At 43.1% G+C, this 19,129-nt stretch overlaps 1 long non-coding RNA gene across 1 annotated transcript; it reads right to left on the bottom strand.

Moving 5' to 3' along the window:
- Positions 1–17,984: 17,984 nt before the first annotated feature.
- LOC135571820 (uncharacterized) lies at positions 17,985–18,887 on the bottom strand. The gene is made up of 4 exons (XR_010463986.1): positions 18,791–18,887; positions 18,517–18,690; positions 18,311–18,412; positions 17,985–18,183 (listed from the first exon to the last, which is right to left on the bottom strand). It is a non-coding gene; the product is annotated as an uncharacterized LOC135571820 (long non-coding RNA).
- Between the last annotated feature and the right edge of the window lie 242 nt (positions 18,888–19,129).

The following is a 19,129-nucleotide window of genomic DNA, read 5'->3' as shown; positions in this document are numbered from 1 at the left end:
AAGTCAGATTTCTAAAATGTTTTACGGCGAAAACATAGCACATATTTATATTAGATCACCACCAAAATAAAAGGCAAGCGGCGGCCATTTTGTCCCAGAAAAAAATAAAATTTAAAAGTAGGATTAAAAAATAAATAATTCACTAACCTTTTGAAAATCTTCATCAGATGACAGTAATATTACATGTTACACAGTACATTTAATTTTTTTTCAATAATATGCTATATAATATCCATAAATCTCGGTTGACAACATTTAAAAAAAAAACATGCTACTCAAATGTCAGGAGAAATGATGATAGCTCCGACAGATAACGTCAGATAACAAGCAATAAACATGACTAAATATACATGTTCTACATATAGTTACAAAGATACACTTCTTCTTAATGCAACCGCTGTATTACATTTATTTTTAACGTTACAGACATCGTTCACTTGGCTATACTAGGAGTCGGCGCTCCGATATTAGCAGTACGTTTGGAGTCCACAGAAACCCAAAATAACCACATAAATATTCCCTTACCTTTGATGTTTTTCCATCAGAAGACGTAGAAGGAGTCATACTTACCCAATACATCGTTTGGTTTCACGTTGTGTGTCCCTGTATTAGCATATGCTAACAGCTTCAGCTGGAATGCATCAAAAATGACTTCTGGTTCAGCACTCTGCGAGAGAGTAATAGGATACGGCACGTGTCAAATTTGATTGATTGCTGACCTTATGACCTGATGACCTGTACAGAATATGTGCCCCCGCCCCGCCCCCCCTGTTCGTGTGGTCATGTGTTAGAGGGTGTTTGAACTTTTGGGGCCCATGCCCCCCCTCCACCCCCCAGTTTTATCTCCCTTATGGTTGTTATCTATGAAGCAGGAATGTCTGGGGCTATAGATAGCGCTGGGGCCTCAGCATTATAAATGTCCAGAACAAGGCTTTCGAAACCCAGAACCGTAAACCCTATTTTTTAAACATGGATTTTGCGATCAGTGGCAAAGCTGTGATGACTGTAGCCTCGGAGGCAGGACCGCGTCTGAAACATCGAGAAAGCGCAAAGTATACAGCCGCAATATACGATGCACCAAAAAAGCGGTTTTTAAACGTGTATAGAACCCAGATACCGCCCGCAACGGCGCTGAAAGATGAAGTGTTGATGTCTAATGGACAGCATTGGGGGCATCTGTTTGATTACTTGGCCTGTAGCGTGAAACTCTATACGTTAGCCGAAGGAGAAGAATATACCGACCAGAAATTAGGCGTGACTTATGATGTTGAAGACTGGACGTTTTTTCGACAGGTTTTGTGTCCCGAACTGAGCCGTATCACCAAGGGTTACAGCTTGTTCACAGGCTACGAGACCCTCAGGAAGAGTATTTCACAGAGTTAAATTACAACGTATAAATGGACGGCCTTGCGGGTGCGTGGAATTTTACGTCAGCACCGCGGAAATCCGAAACCAAAACATCAGGGCTGGCGGTTCGGACGAGGATTTCCGGCTTCGAATGCTTATACCCCTTAAAAGCTGGCCTTTAACCTGTTGCTTCTACTCGGGACGCTTGCGTCCCAACTAGAGCTCTGGAAATGCAAATGCGCTACGCTAAATGCTAATAGTATTAGTTAAAACTCAAAAGTTCATTAAAATACACATGCAGGGTATCGAATTAAAGCTACACTCGTTGTGAATCCAGGCAACAAGTCAGATTTTTAAAATGCTTTTCGGCGAAAGCATGAGAAGCTATTATCTGATAGCATGCAACACCCCAAAAGACCCACAGGGGACGTAAACAAAATAATTAGCATTTCGGCGTTACACAAACCGCACAATAAAATAGAAAACATTCATTACCTTTCACCATCTTCTTTGTTGGCACTCCTAGATGTCCCATAAACACTATTTGGGTCTTTATTTCGATTAAATCGGTCCATATAAAGCCTAGATATCGTTATATGTAGACTGTGTGATAAACGAAAAAAACATTGTTTCAAAACGTAACGTCATTTTTTAAAATTCAAAAAGTCGACGATAAACTTTCACAAAACACTTCGAAATACGTTTGTAATGCAACTTTAGGTATTAGTAAACGTTAATAAGCGATAAAATTCATCAGGAGGCAATGTAAAGATCATTAGCTGTCTGTCTGGAAAAATGTCCGGCTAGAAACTCAACGAAAATATCCGGTCCTCGACCGGAGGAGATACGGTGTCCTGTATGTGTTTGACCAAGAAAAAACTCAAAGGGAAATGACAAGACTCTAGACACCGTGTGGAAGCTGTAGGTACTGCAACCTCAGTCAATTAATTGTGGTTCACGTTTATCAATGGGTTCAAGTAGCGCATGGATATATTTTCCCATTTTCAGTGATCAGTTTTTCCTGTGCTTTTCGATGTAAATGCCGTTCTGGTAAAGCCACAGCAGTGATTTAACCAGTTTTTTAAACGTCTGAGTGTTTTCTATCCACACAGACTAAGCAAATGCATATACTATATTCCTGGCATGAGTAGCAGGGCGCTGAAATGTTGCGCGATTTTTAACAGAATGTTCAAAAAAGTAGAGGGTCGACTTAAGAGGTTAATGGAATTGCAAATGTTGGAGCTGTTGGACGCTCTGTTTGTACAGAGCCAAAAGCGCCAGAGCATTGTACGGATAAAGAAGTGCATAATATATACGAATCCTGAGGATTACGACTCAAAGCAACCCCAAGAAGATACAACGTCAGGAGAGGCAGCCCCCAAAGAAAGCGAGGTAAGCTGTGTTGTTAACCCCGCCCAGATACCCCGAGGGTTGGTTCAAGAATAAAAAGGCTGGTTCTTAAAACCTACAGTTCTTAACCTACGCATTGACCATGGATATTCCTAACGCATACCCGAACTCCGAAACGGCCTGGGCTCCCGACACTAAGGATTGTATGCCTCGCAGCCCTCCATTCTACTCCCCCCTGGCAAGACCCTCGACACCCCCTACCTGTACACAACCTGAGGACGTGTTTGATGGGGTGGTCAGTACTATTTTTGTTGACACAATCAAGGCCTCAGTAGCCGCGCTTTTAGACGTGGTGATTGGAGAATATATACGAGAAAATGCATCGGTTGTGAGATTAATCACCCCAGCCAGCGAAGGCACCCTGCCTATACGATCCCCCAAGATACTACTTCTTCAACAATTTTGAGGCGCTGGTGAAAAGACTTTGGTCCCGCCGGTTTATACCATCGCTGGTCAGAGCCCTGGAGGCTATGGGCCTTGTGCCGTCTATCCCCAGAGTTTACGGGGTAACCGAAGCATTCCTACACGAGCTAAAGGAGGCAATTCACATACACCAGAAACTCAAAGAAATCCGACACACCCTGGTGGAGGATAACAAATACAGGGAGGCTGTGGTGTCGGATGTGTTGGCTTTCTGGCTCAATAAACCCCAAGAGCCCGAGTGACATTTTTGTTATTTAGATGTAGAGCAATGGGTAACTATATGTATACGATGTTAGATAGAATAAATACATTTTTTTCTTTTGAGAGAACTTACAAGTGTTATGCATCAAATTATTGAAAATAAAGTGAACAATGTCTCGTTCTACAAAACCCCCAATTCCGGGGCTAATGTAGAGCGTGTTTTAAAAATGGACCAAATCATGACTCATGTACGCCATGCTGGCGAGGTTCTACAATGGACACAAATGGTAACCCGGCTTGGTGGTGATTCTGAAGAACTAGAAACAACCTTGTCTAAGATTTTACTTTATTTGTTTGAAACACCCTTTAATTGTACCATGTATCATATTTGTTGTTTATATACTTTTATAGCGGATGTGTCTGTTGTAAAAATTCAGCGAAACAAACCTGTTAATCTAACCCAAATATACAAGGTTTTACATGATTCGATCATAGAGAAAGGGGGCATGTATCCTGCAACGAATTAGGGATTGTCTGTATACGTAATACCTAATGTTTTCATGAAAATAAAAATCCCAAAAATGAAAATGAAATGTTGTTGTTATTTGAAAGTGGCTCATTAACATTATTGTACCTCAGAGAGGCAAGAAGGATGGCAGAGCAGATTTTGAAAAACATTTATTATAATCCCTCTAACCCGGGGTCTTATGGTGGTAAGGAGCGTTTACAGCGCGCTTTAGCCGAAGAAACAGGTCACAGGTTAAGCGATGCTAAAGTCACTGAGTGGCTATCCGAACAAGATGCGCACACTCTACATAAACCCGTGAGAAAACATTTTCCTAGAAATAGAGTTTTTCTACACACCCATTGTCCCAATTTCAGGCGGATCTATGTGACATGCAGGCCCTTGCAGATAAAAATGAAGGAAACCGCTACATGCTAACGGTCATAGATATTTTCTCTAAAATAGCTTTTGTCCGGGTCTTAAAGAATAAGAGCGGCGCTGAGGTGACCAGGGCATTTGCCTCTATCTTGAAGGAAGGAGGCGCCCCCAAGAAAGTGCAGACCGATGGCGGAAAATAATTTTTTAATAAGACCTTTCAGAAACTAATGAAAAAGCACAATATAGTACATTTTGCTACAGGATCGGATTTGAAAGCTTCTGTGGTTGAACGCTTTAACAGGACTCTGAAGGAGAGGATGTGGCGCTATTTTACAGCGCACAACACGCATAGATATATCGATATAGTTCAAGATTCAGTAATTGCGTATAACAATAGTTATCATAAAAGTATAAGGATGAAACCCTCCGAAGTCTCTTCGGAAAACTCTTTTCAAGTCTTTAAAAATCTGTATGGTTTGCTCCCTCTTCGCCGTAAGAAAAAAATACATTTTAAATTTATTGTGGAGGACTTGGTTCGTATATCCAAGTTGAGGGGTGTTTTCGATAAAAAATACGTGCAAGGATACAGTGATGAGCTTTTCACGGTTACAGAATGTCTGCCGCGCATACCCCGGTCTACATATTAAAAGATTATGACGGGGAACTTATAACGGGATCTTTTTATGAGCAGGAATTACAGAAGGTAACGGTTGGTAAAGACAAGGTGTTTCACGTAGAGGAGATTCTAGATCAAAAGAGAGAGAAAGGCCAAAAATGGGTGCTGGTCCGCTGGAAAAACTGGCCGCTAAAATTCAACAGCTGGGTATTAGAGAAGGATGTAGTGGAGGCATCAGGGGTTAATTTAAACCCCCATGCATGATAAAATACATCCTCATTCGGGTGTACAACGGAGGGCATAATGGAACACAGCGGCTTCTACCTGACTCTCCCCAGTAATGCGTCAGCACACATATATCGTAATAATCAGAGTTCTAATTATACAACCAATTTTCCAAAGCCTATAGAGTTATCAGAGGCCTGGGAAGTAGGGCTCAGCGAGATTACATACCCCCATAGCTGGTATAATATCAAAGATAAGGACCGTGAATTTTATTTCAAAAAGTTAACGGAACCTGCTAAATTTATTAAGGTTAAAAAAGGGTTCTATAGAACCGTCGAAAGGCTCGTCTCCGAGTTGAATGAACGGCTATCGCAGAACAGTATGGAAATATTCCTGATGTACAACCCTATAAATAAAAGGGTACAAATCTCAGGAGATGCTTCAGGGGGGATAAAGACCAGTGGTAATTTAGCCTACATGTTAGGGATGGGGCCCAATACATGGACGTATGTGAGAGATAAATTATTCCCATTCCCCGCGGATATACATGCAGGATTTTACAACATATTTGTGTATACCGACATCATATCCCTCCTATCAAAGGGTCGGAGACAGCTGTGTGCCACTCCTGAGAACGGTTCATATAGATGGAAAGGATGGGGACATCGTCACTGTCACCTACGACAAGCCACACTACGTACCTGTAAGCAAGAAATATATTGAAAACATTCTTGTTGAGCTTAAAACGGATCAGAACGAAAACATTGAATTTACTTATGGTAAAACGATTGTAAAACTCCACTTTAGACCCACCAAAACCTCTCTACATATATAATATTAGTATTATATATTTTATATACATAATACATCTAAATTAAAATTATGGAACACCGACATCTCGACCCTAACCGGTATGTCACATACTATGTGGATCAAGTGGGTAATGGGTTACCAGGATATTATGGATCGCCCACCATGTATGGTTCGGGGATCGGAGGGATATTTCGTAATCTCTTTAGGATGGTTTTACCGTTTATGAAGAGAGGCTTCAGCATAGCCAAACCGCATTTAACCTGTTGCTTCTACTCGGGACGCTTGCGTCAAATCAAATCAAATCAAATCAAATTTTATTTGTCACATACACATGGTTAGCAGATGTTAATGCGAGTGTAGCGAAATGCTTGTGCTTCTAGTTCCGACAATGCAGTGATAACCAACAAGTAATCTAACTAACAATTCTAAAACTACTGTCTTATACACAGTGTAAGGGGATAAAGAATATGTACATAAGGATATATGAGTGAGTGATGGTACAGAGCAGCATACAGTAGATGGTATTGAGTACAGTATATACATATGAGATGAGTATGTAGACAAAGTAAACAAAGTGGCATAGTTAAAGTGGCTAGTGATACATGTATTACATAAGGATGCAGTCGATGATGTAGAGTACAGTATATACGTATGCATATGAGATGAATAATGTAGGGTAAGTAACATTATATAAGGTAGCATTGTTTAAAGTGGCTAGTGATATATTTACATCATTTCCCATCAATTCCCATTATTAAAGTGGCTGGAGTTGGGTCAGTGTCAATGACAGTGTGTTGGCAGCAGCCACTCAATGGTGGCTGTTTAACAGTCTGATAGCCTTGAGATAGAAGCTGTTTTTCAGTCTCTCAGTCCCAGCTTTGATGCACCTGTACTGACCTCGCCTTCTGGATGATAGCGGGGTGAACAGGCAGTGGTTCGGGTGGTTGATGTCCTTGATGATCTTTATGGCCTTCCTGTAACATCGGGTGGTGTAGGTGTCCTGGAGGGCAGGTAGTTTGCCCCGGTGATGCGTTGTGCAGACCTCACTACCCTCTGGAGAGCCTTACGGTTGAGGGCGGAGCAGTTGCCGTACCAGGCGGTGATACAGCCCGCCAGGATGCTCTCGATTGTGCATCTGTAGAAGTTTGTGAGTGCTTTTGGTGACAAGCCGAATTTCTTCAGCCTCCTGAGGTTGAAGAGGCGCTGCTGCGCCTTCTTCACGACGCTGTCAGTGTGAGTGGACCAATTCAGTTTGTCTGTGATGTGTATGCCGAGGAACTTAAAACTTGCTACCCTCTCCACTACTGTTCCATCGATGTGGATAGGGGGTGTTCCCTCTGCTGTTTCCTGAAGTCCACAATCATCTCCTTAGTTTTGTTGACGTTGAGTGTGAGGTTATTTTCCTGACACCACACTCCGAGGGCCCTCACCTCCTCCCTGTAGGCCGTCTCGTCGTTGTTGGTAATCAAGCCTACCACTGTTGTGTCGTCCGCAAACTTGATGATTGAGTTGGAGGCGTGCGTGGCCACGCAGTCGTGGGTGAACAGGGAGTACAGGAGAGGGCTCAGAACGCTTGTGGGGCCCCCGTGTTGAGGATCAGCGGGGAGGAGATGTTGTTGCCTACCCTCACCACCTGGGAGGCCCGTCAGGAAGTCCAGTACCCAGTTGCACAGGGCGGGGTCGAGACCCAGGGTCTCGAGCTTGATGACGAGCTTGGAGGGTACTATGGTGTTGAATGCCGAGCTGTAGTCGATGAACAGCATTCTCACATAGGTATTCCTCTTGTCCAGGTGGGTTAGGGCAGTGTGCAGTGTGGTTGAGATTGCATCGTCTGTGGACCTATTTGGGCGGTAAGCAAATTGGAGTGGGTCTAGGGTGTCAGGTAGGGTGGAGGTGATATGGTCCTTGACTAGTCTCTCAAAGCACTTCATGATGACGGAAGTGAGTGCTACGGGGCGGTAGTCGTTTAGCTCAGTTACCTTAGCTTTCTTGGGAACAGGAACAATGGTGGCCCTCTTGAAGCATGTGGGAACAGCAGACTGGTATAGGGATTGATTGAATATGTCCGTAAACACACCGGCCAGCTGGTCTGCGCATGCCCTGAGGGCGCGGCTGGGGATGCGGTCTGGGCCTGCAGCCTTGCGAGGGTTAACACGTTTAAATGTCTTACTCACCTCGGCTGCAGTGAAGGAGAGACCGTATGTTTTCGTTGCAGGCCGTGTCAGTGGCACTGTATTGTCCTCAAAGCGGGCAAAAAAGTTATTTAGTCTGCCTGGGAGCAAGACATCCTGGTCCGTGACTGGGCTGGGTTTCTTCTTGTAGTCCGTGATTGACTGTAGACCCTGCCACATGCCTCTTGTGTCTGAGCCGTTGAATTGAGATTCTACTTTGTCTCTGTACTGACGCTTAGCTTGTTTAATAGCCTTGCGGAGGGAATAGCTGCACTGTTTGTATTCGGTCATGTTGCCAGACACCTTGCCCTGATTAAAAGCAGTGGTTCGCGCTTTCAGTTTCACGCGAATGCTGCCATCAATCCACGGTTTCTGGTTAGGGAATGTTTTTATCGTTGCTATGGGAACGACATCTTCAACGCACGTTCTAATGAACTCGCACACCGAATCAGCGTATTCGTCAATATTTTTATCTGACGCAATACGAAACATGTCCCAGTCCACGTGATGGAAGCAGTCTTGGAGTGTGGAGTCAGCTTGGTCTGACCAGCGTTGGACAGACCTCAGCGTGGGAGCCTCTTGTTTAAGTTTCTGCCTGTAGGCAGTGATCAACAAAATGGAGTCGTGGTCAGCTTTTCCGAAAGGGGGCGGGGCAGGGCCTTATATGCGTCGCGGAAGTTAGAGTAACAATGATCCAAGGTTTTACCACCCCTGGTTGCGCAATCGATATGCTGATAAAATTTAGGGAGTCTTGTTTTCAGATTAGCTTTGTTAAAATCCCCAGCTACAATGAATGCAGCCTCCGGATAAATGGTTTCCAGTTTGCAAAGAGTTAAATAAAGTTCGTTCAGAGCCATCGATGTGTCTGCTTGGGGGATATATACGGCTGTGATTATAATCGAAGAGAATTCTCTTGGAAGATAATGCGGTCTACATTTGATTGTGAGGAATTCTAAATCAGGTGAACAGAAGGATTTGAGTTCCTGTATGTTTCCTTCATCACACCATGTCTCGTTAGTCATGAGGCATACGCCCCCGCCGCTCTTCTTACCAGAAAGATGTTTGTTTCTGTCGGCGCGATGCGTGGAGAAACCCGTTGGCTGCACCGCATCGGATAGCGTCTTCCCAGTAAGCCATGTTTCCGTGAAGCAGAGAACATTGCAGTCTCTGATGTCCCTCTGGAATGATACCCTTGCTCGGATTTCATCAACCTTGTTGTCAAGAGACTGGACATTGGCAAGAAGAATGCTGGGGAGTGGTGCGCGATGTGCCCTTGTCCGGAGTCTGACCAGAAGACCGCTACGTTTCCCTCTTTTTCGGAGTCGTTTTCTTGGGTCGCTGCATGCGATCCATTCCGTTGTCCTGTTTGTAAGGCAGAACACAGGATCCGAAAAAGAGACCGCCAGGTATAAGGCGAAGACTTGAGCCTAAAAAACGGCGGTTAACGGTTAAAAGAAACTCAGTTAGTCAAAGACGGGGTAAAGTGAGGAGGTCTGGACCAAAAACGGTAAAAAGAATACTCGGAAGTATTTTCTAAAAGAACAAGCACCATGGCTCTTTTACACCGCATGTCCTCTGAAGCTATAAAAACAGAGCTCGATCTTTTCACGGCCCCCTTAACCCAACATTCAGTAGAGAGGTCCAGTTATGTGGAGATAGCCCCACTCTCTGCCATTACAGACAACGGCCCCATAGAGTTTTTCATACCAGGCAACGGTGACAACTATCTGGACCTCAACAACACCTTGGTGCATTTGCGTCTAAAAGTAACCAAAAGAGATGGTACTGATATTGCAAACGATGCCAAAGTGAGTCTCATTAATTACCCAGTGGCCACCATCTTCTCCCAAGTGGATGTGACTTTGGGGGAACGGCTAATCAGTCAAAGCAGTGCCACATACCCCTACCGTGCCATCATGGAATGCTTACTCAACTACTCTGAAGACACTCTCAAGACCCAATTCAGCGCAGGGCTTTTTAGCAAGGATACTGCAGGAGGCTCTATGGAATCGACAGACCCATCCACAGGTGCAAATAAAGGCCTGGCCGCCCGGGCTCGCTACTGTGCAGAATCTCGAGAGTTTCATCTGCTAGGCCCTATACACTCTGACATTTTCTTTCAAGAATGTTTACTCTTAAATGCGGTTGATTTAAGACTAAAATTAACCAGGGCCAAGGATGAGTTTTGCCTAATGTCTGCAACGGATGGGGACTTTAGCTTAAAAGTGTTGGGGGCCACGCTTTTTATTAAAAAAGTATCGGTATCTCCGGCAGTTCGTCTGGGTCACTCACAGGCTTTGCTGAAAGGAAATGCCCTTTACCCTCTCCAAAGAATTACCATGAAAACCTTTAGCATACCTGTGGGCAGCAGAATCTGCAGTCAAGAAAATCTATTTCTAGGCCATTTACCGCGATACGTAGTTATAGGTTTGGTTGATCACGCCTCCAATACGGGCAGCTTAAATAAAAAAAACTTTAATTTTCAACACTTCAATGCAGAGTATGTCGCTCTGTGTCAGGACGGACGTCAGGTCCCTGCTAAGGCTTTCCAACCGCAATTTAATAACAACATATCTGTGCGAGAATTTTACAATCTATTCCTGGCTACCGGGAGGCATCTAAAAGATCTCTTTACCTATTGACAGAAATGATTTTGCCGAGGGTTACACAATGTATGCTTTCAATTTATCCCCAGATGATGACACCTCAGGAAATCTTTCTGTGGTGTCCCAAGGTAACCTCAGGCTGGAAATGCGTTTCCGTACACCTTTAGCCTGTACGGTTAGCATGATTGTTTATGCCTGCTCTGATTCAATCTTGGAGGTGAATAGCCGAAGACAGGTTTTAGTAGATTATTATTAAGGATCGTTGAGCAAAAGACATGAATACCCAAGAGTTGGAAGGGCTGATGAGCCGACTGATTGGAAAACAATTTTGCGGAGTGTTGGCTTGTGATGAATTACCTATGGAGAAATGGAAGGTGCGGCCTGCAATGTTTATTGTCAATACCCATCCTAAAAACATGCCGGGTGAACATTGGCTAGCTGTGACCTTAGAAGAGGAAGGAGGAAGAAAAATCTCAACTTTTTTTGATTCCTATGGTTTCCCACCCGGTTTTTCACATTTCCCCAAATATATTAAAGAATTTCTGACCAAAAATGGCTCAAAGATATACTACAATATCAAACAGGTGCAAGATACCCTTTCAACGACATGCGGTCAACACTGTGTATTCTACCTATGCCAAAGAGCCCGGGGAGTTTCTTTTGAAGATGTTATGTCTCTTTATAAGGATGATTTAAGAAGTAATGATAAAGTTGTAGCTTGTTTTGTTAGAAAATATCAAAAGTGTTCAAATGTGTATCCTCTAAGAACGTGTAATCAAGGCGTATGCTCACGCCAAATGTTTCAAGAATGCCACAAATGTTAAATTGCTTATTTTTCAAATAAAATTTATTGAATTTAATCATAGTCATTCAAAAGTCATTCAAAAGGCTAACCACCCAGAGAGATCGGGATTAGGGAAAGGTCCAGAGGCGTTCAGGGGGGTAAATGGGTTATCGTCATTCATTTCATAAGGATGCAAGGGTTTTGGGGCATCTTTAGGGGTGCTGTATCTCGGTGACGCTTTGTGTTTTAAAGAGTGAATCTGTTGCCGAATCTTATAGTTGGGTACACCCGAGAGGGGTATGTTGAGGATGGCCAGGGCCTTAAGAAACTGAAGCCACCCTGGAGGTCTTCGGTCATCAGCCACCTTGTGGGCAGATGTGGTACTTTTAAGCAAGTCAAGTATATGTGAACCCTTGACAACAGCCCCTGAAGGATAAACTCTCCTTTGTCATTCCAAGTAGCTGCCCCATTTGAGTCTTTTAGCTTGTTCATAATGTAGCTAACATTTTTCCTGTTACGTGCCGGAACATGGGTTAACAAGTCATGCATAACTTTATCTTCAACAGGCATTTGATCTTCAGATGGTAAGCTCGCAGGTACCGGCCTTACAGGGGCGAGGCTCGTCATCTTTTAAAGGGTCCTGTAGGGAAATAGTTAAATGGCCTGTCTCTCTCTCCCCTTGTTTCACCAAGGACAAATACCTTTGCAAGAGGTTTGTGTATTTTTGGACCTTATCATAGGGGTTCAATCCTTTTTGATTCAAAATATCCTTCATGGCCGTATCCAAATCATTTTCCGCTGTTTGTCTGATATTTTCAGGGGCCCCTGCATTTGTTTTTTTAAGTCTATCCAACTCTTGTTGTGGCACCAGATACATTTTATTGGCCATCACCCTATGTGTTCAACCACCACGTCGGGCTGCAATAAGGCTGGTGATGAAGGGCACGGCTATACTTAGTAAAGGTAGAATAAAACCGCCAGACTGTTGTATGCTATGTCGTTTCTTTTGAAGACTGACCCTTTTATTGGCAAAGAGCTTGATCGAGGTCTTTTGTCTCTTTAATTTTTTCAATTGTGTCAGGGTGAGTGGAATGCGTCCTTTGAGAAGATTCAAAGCAATCTCACATAGGGATAATATGAGATCTGAAGAACAGTGACCCAAGATGGCCTTCCGTTCATTAGATGTAGCCCCAACTAGGCTTCTCAAGAGGGGCAAGTTTCTTTTTAAACGCAGAGACATAGCGGCTACTTTTTTTAGGAATGTACACAGCCGGCCACTCCCACGGGAACAGACCGGTTCGTAGCCTCAGGTGTTCTGGAGTATTTGCTTTTAAATCCACGATTAAATAAGAAAATGGCGCTTGGGTTGCGTCCTCGTAGCTCTCCATAAAGTAGGATTTCCTTCCCGGGTACATCTGCTGAGCTAGAGTGTTAATTTGTAGTTTGTCTCTAGGATTTTTGAACAAAACCATGTAATTGGCGTTCAAACTGATGGTGCGGCTATTTTTACCTTGGTGAAACACATTCTGCACCAAGTAAAGCACGGACAGGTTTCTATGATGCGTATATTGGGTAAACGCTCGGGCAATTTCGGGATGTTCGCTACCTGCAAATAGCATATCGTCCAAAACCAACAGATTGTTTTTATGAGGAGGTAAAAGTTCATCATCAGACAGGGTATCAGGTATTCCTTCAACAAACTTGATTTTTATTGTCTTCAACAATTCATCATACAGAGGTTGATAAACATGAATAACACCACACAACATTATCAGGCTTTTGAGATAACACATGTTCAGAATTCTCTAAAATACTTTTTACAAAACAAGTTTTACCACTATTCGAAGGCCCTGCGATTAAGGCCGAAAATGGTAGTTGCAACCGGGGGTCAAAACCTTCTACAGCAGTCATTATATCTTAAGCTTTAAGACCCCTGTAGCTTGTAGCATAAGTCAACACCCAAAGGGTTAATGTGGTCCAGTCAGGCAAAAGCAGTCTCTTGTCATAGACAACCCTGAATCTTTTAGTAAGTGGGGCCTTCCTCAGATGGAAGCCCTTTATTATACACAACAATCTTTTTGTAGGAGCTCCTAAATCTCAAAGTCACTATTCCTGTCGTTTAGGAACCACCCCTCAAACAAACGTGTGATTGATTCCTAGTTTTTACACGAGGTGTATTTTTTTTCATAGTTTTTGAGTCACGCCTGACACAGTGCGGCCTGTAGCACAAGTCAGTAGCCATAGGGCAATGTAGTCCCGTCAGGCAAAAGCACTCTCTTGTCATAGACAACCCTGAATCTTTTAATGAGTGGGGCATTCCTCAGATGGAAGCCCTTTTTATCCCTAACAATCTTTTTGTAGGAGCTCAAAATCTCAAGTCACTATTCCTGTCATTTAGGAACCCTCGACCAAGCGTGTGATTGATTCCAAGTTTACACGCTGGGCATTTTCATAGTTTTGAGTCACTCCTTTGGCTTTCAATACCACGTGATTCTTTAGCGTTCTAAAAGCATAGCTTTTGGGCCCACAGGATGACCATTCTGTGATATGGTCACCCTCTGCGAGTTCGCTCGTTAAGCCACCCAGATAGTTGCTGAGTGGGGGCTCCAATCCCTGGTTTGCTTACATAGACCACAGAGTCTGTGTCGTGGTAAAGTACCCGCCTCTGAAGCTGCTCCATGAGCTTGTACAGTTCAAGTCGGCCATAGGCCGTGGTAAATGCTGCAAGAAACACATTTACATTACCCGGGGGTAGAACCCACTTCTTGTTACGTCGCCATTGCACCAAGGCAATGTCTTGACTCAAGAATGAAAAATGTGAAATTTCGTATTGGTCCGAAAAAATGAATTCCAAAAATTCTTCAGGGTCTTTAATAATCGACGTTGTCAACATATTACACCTCTGCGCTAATTTGCCCCAAAGCGAATTTAGGTACAATTTCGACACATTTCGTTTGGTTTTGTTGACCTCTATTCTGTCAGGGTCAAGAATGCCTTCTCTGTCAAGGATGCCTTCTCTGTCATGATAGTCTTGAATGTACCTGTCTTTACTTTCTTGATCTGTGACCGATGCAGGATAGCCTGAAGCCATTTGCTTACATCTCAAGAAGGTCTTGATGTACTCTTTAAAAAGAGTGTCTGATTTCTTTGGAAAGTTCCATACTTCAAAGATTTTGGCCACACGATACCCCATCTCTAAAGCCTTAGAGAATTCAGCTGTGACCCATACACCTGTCAGTGCTCTTTCTTGATCTGTGTGATCACATGGGGTTTGTTGTATGTTTTCACTGCAGGTGCGACAAAGGGGAAAGAAAAGTTTTCCTTGAGGGCCCCTGTAAGGCAACACAGGTATAAACAAACCCCTTGGAGGGTAGACTGTTGCTTTGATCAGACCAAAATAGTTTTGAGGTAAGTCAAAATCACGATGAATAATTTCAGGATGACCTATAGGATAGCATGAGGAACTCATTACATGCGGATAAAGGGATGTAAAATCCACATAGCCTATTGTCTCGTCGGGTTGCGCTACATACCTCAATGTCAAAGCATTGGTACGGCCGCCATACAAGGCCTGTCTTGGCTCCAGAGGTTCTGGGATGTCAAAGCTGGAAAGGAATGCTTGAACATGAGGATCAGACTTTTTGAGGGCTGTCCATTCGTGCTCCCACAAAACAACCACTTTTAGACCGTAAGTAGCCTGTAACGAATCAACTTTGTCTTGAAACTCTTGGTACATTTCCCCAAAAGTCTTTTGGGTTAGGACACATATGTTCTGGGGCACAAAGCAAGATTTGCAACCATAGAAGAAACAACCGTTGTACTCATACACGGTCTCAACCCCGTCAATCTTGGTTTAGCCATCTACATGGTAAGAGCCAAACGCCTTCTCCCCTCGATTCAAAGCATGTTGAATAAAAATGTCTTTATCCTGGGTCATATACTCTAGCCATTGAATGGACCCACTAGAGTAGGCCTTGAACTGGCGTCGGTAGTTGTCAGGCGAGGGGATCGCTATAGAGGATGTCGGCATATAGTGTGTACGGTATGTTTTCATGCATGCCGATGCAATCGTTGTACAACTCCAAGGGTCAATACCTGCATCTTTGATTACCTCTTCTCTGAATCTGAGGCATCCTTCACGAAGTATAACCACATCATTGTCACAGTATGATTCCATCTCTTTATGGAAATCAAAGGTGCCATATCTTACTGTCTCATACCAAGTCATGAATCTCTCTCGCTCTTTGGGAGACATTTGATCACACCCATACATTTCTGGGCTGGGATATGATCCTATATAGTGTAGATTCTCCTCAGATGTGAAGAAGTGGGGGAACCAGCCTTTCACAGAGTTTTCAAAACCCAAGGCCTCTGGCATTTGAGCCAATCTCATGGGTAAGAAGCTTAAACTGTCAATGTATCTCTGGTTGAAGGCGGGATCTACAAAACACAGGATTTTACTCCCTTGCGCTAGGACCCTCGGCGCTATGCCTTGCTCTATCAAGGGGTTCAGAAGAAGGTACGAGTCGTAGGCTCTAGCATTGTGCGCTATGAGCGTAAAGTTTCGGTACTGTGGTTTTCTAAAATGTTTTAGAAAGAGTAGTGCACAATTGGATCCTTCTGCAGACCACTTTCCCCCCGTGAATGTCATGGTAGATACAAAAATAGGCAAATGATCCCCCGATTGTTGATTTGTCTCAAAATCATAGAACACATATTTCTCTGAAGGTTCATCTTCAGCCAAGGGCTGAATATAACACTCGTGTGGCACTTCTTGAACCACTTCAGCATTTCTGCTTTTCAGACCCCCTTTACAGATTGGACACTGTAGGATTCCACAAACATGTGGTTTAGGGCTATCTATTTTAAGGCTGTAATTGCAATGACATTTTGGGCATTTCTTGTTAATGGCACAAATGCTTACAGATTTACAGGCCTTAGGGTGCCATGTTTCAATTTTGTGTTTATCGTAACAGTAGGTCGAACGACATGTGCGATGGCAATCCTCACATGGTGTCAAGTTTAGGGTCTGCATAGGGCACTCGGCATCCTGACATACAGAACAGTTATAACGGCACGAGTGCCCCCCCTTTCGGCTGTAGCCGGTATGGCAGGATCTACACACATAGGTTGCCCCTAGGAACGCCGTGACGTTTGTAACGGCATAGTAATGTTCGTTTTGCACATAAAAGTACAGAATCTGGGGTGCGGTTGGGGGTGTTTTGGAACTTCAAGAGAGCTGCATTAGCTCTACTGTGGTACAAAACCACAATCTTGATATTCAGAAGGTTTTCAAATTTGACAATTCTGAGAATGCCACGCCTTCATGGATCCCGAGACCCACCGCCGTTTGGATCTCTCTAGCCTTTTGCAATGCCGTCAGATCAGTACATCCGGGGTTAAGTAAATGCGCTAGGCCTATTGCAAAACATAGCTTATTATCGGGATTGTGAACGTTTATGAGGTAGGCCCTTTTATTGCTTATGATTTCTGACTGCATTAGGCTATCAAGCTTCCTTCTCTGCCCACCGCCCCCCTGTGGTTGACGTATTATTTGCACTACAAGCTCTAGGGTTCGATCGGCTATGATGGCTAAATTTGACTGAACAAGGCGTTCTACCAGCGCTGTAAATTGTTCAAGATCTGCTTCGCCATTGGGTAAAATAAGAGAGCCTGCATAATTCAGTATATCTCCACATATTTCCAACTGTAAGACATCACGAGGTTCACCATAATCTCTTGCTGTTTCTAACAGGTCATTCAGTGTCCATTATCATCATGTAAAATACAGCATAGTCAAGATTCTGATTCACACATAGGAAATTGAAAAACTGTCGAATCTCTGTATTGTTGAATTTATTCCTGTACACAACCCTGACACGTCTATCCTGAACATTTGCAGCCAGATTTATTAGATAATTGTCCAATTCCCCAAAAACATCTTGTGGCGTTTCAGACTCTACGGACCTAGGCGTTACGGGTTGGCTATCGCTGTCGGGGTTGTCGGGGCCGAAATTGTCTGACTCGCGTTCATACGATTAATTAAGGTTATGAGGGCTTCGGGAATCTGGGATAACATGTTTTCCTCAACCCCCTCAACTGGTTCATACGATTAATCATTTCTAAGAGTTCGGCTGGAATCTGTGTTAATATGCTTTCATCTAACGTTCCTGAATCGTTCATACGTCTTATAACTTCTAGGAGTTCGTCTGGAATCTGGGATAAGAGGCTTTCAACTGTCTCCCCGTGTTGCGTTAGTTCTGCCATTTTTGGATAATTAAGAGTGTTCGTTTTTTTCTTTCTGTAATGGTTGGTGTTACATGTATGATTTTAGCGTCTGTATTTGCGTTTTTTAATGGGGTTGCTGTTTAACATGCGTGGAATTGTTCTATGCCAGAATAACATATCGTCTCTGTACTGTCTCTCAATTAAATCCCCCAGTCGTTTGTATAGCAAAACATTCCTCGATTCCAAAGCCCTGGAAAATAATGTGAAAAACCTTTCTTGTTCGGCTGCAGGTATTGAGGCCGTAGTATTGACTGGGTCTATAAGGTTGGCCGCATCACAGAATAGCTGGTCATCAACATCTGACATGTCATTAAAAACAGGTCTCTTGGGTGTTTCATTCGGAATGCTCGGGGCGCCGGAATCCCCCAGCTCTAGATTTATGTGGTCGTCTGTGCCGTTTTTCGCCGGTGCGGAGTCTGAATGAAAATAATACATACATAATTACGTTATTAGATATAAAAAATATATATGTTAGCTACATACAAATGTCAAATACCTTTCCGTTATAATAATATATATATTAACAGTACATAGTTAAAATACCTCGGCTTTTTTGGCGCTTGTTGTGACGAATCGCCGAAACCGGGGGTGTGTGACTTTTTCCCTCTAGCGTTCCAGATTCTGCTGGGTCTGTCTCCGGGCAGTCTGAAAAAACATTATTTGTCCTTGTTTTAACATAGGCTATCAACAGATCTATAACTAATAAAAAGGCTGATAACTAATAACAAAACTGTATAATGGTCCCATACCTTGTCCCTGGAGCGCCGGCTCGTGAAGCAGCAAGTTCCCGGCCCAACAGTAGTTTTCGGGTGGGCTTGATTCTGAGCAGTGTACTTGGGCCACAGTGAACGGTAGAATTGCATCAAAGTCCTGCGTGTCAGCTGTCCATAACGCATCCTTTATCATAAAGGGCTGTATGTCGGCTGTAAATACATAAAATAGTTTTAAAAAATAGTACAACCTATTTTTAAAATGTTTATATATAAATATTTCTTGGGTATGTGTTTAATTATAAGGACTTACAACGAAAAAAGGCCGTTGGTGATTGTCTGCCAGACTTTTGCTCCTGCGAACCCCCATCATGTTCCAGATCAGGTAAATTGTGTAAAAGCTGCGTAAATGTCGGGGATCCTAGATTCCATTAGACAATGTTAACAGTTATACGCTATATCTACACTTTTTTTTTTTTTTAAACCTATATTGGGCTTTTGGCCTGAAATACCCAAATAACTAGGGTTTAATATTCCAATAATATTCAAACAAATCTTAAAATATGTTTTTTTCATTTACTCACCTCCAGAAATATCCATTATGCGAGATTCCCTTATTCCGAATATTATTATTATTATTTTAATCTGTCCG

The sequence above is a fragment of the Oncorhynchus nerka genome, linkage group LG1 (assembly GCF_034236695.1).
Source record: "Oncorhynchus nerka isolate Pitt River linkage group LG1, Oner_Uvic_2.0, whole genome shotgun sequence".
Classification (NCBI taxonomy): Eukaryota; Metazoa; Chordata; class Actinopteri; order Salmoniformes; family Salmonidae; genus Oncorhynchus; species Oncorhynchus nerka.
This window is presented reverse-complemented; position numbering and strand designations above follow the sequence as displayed.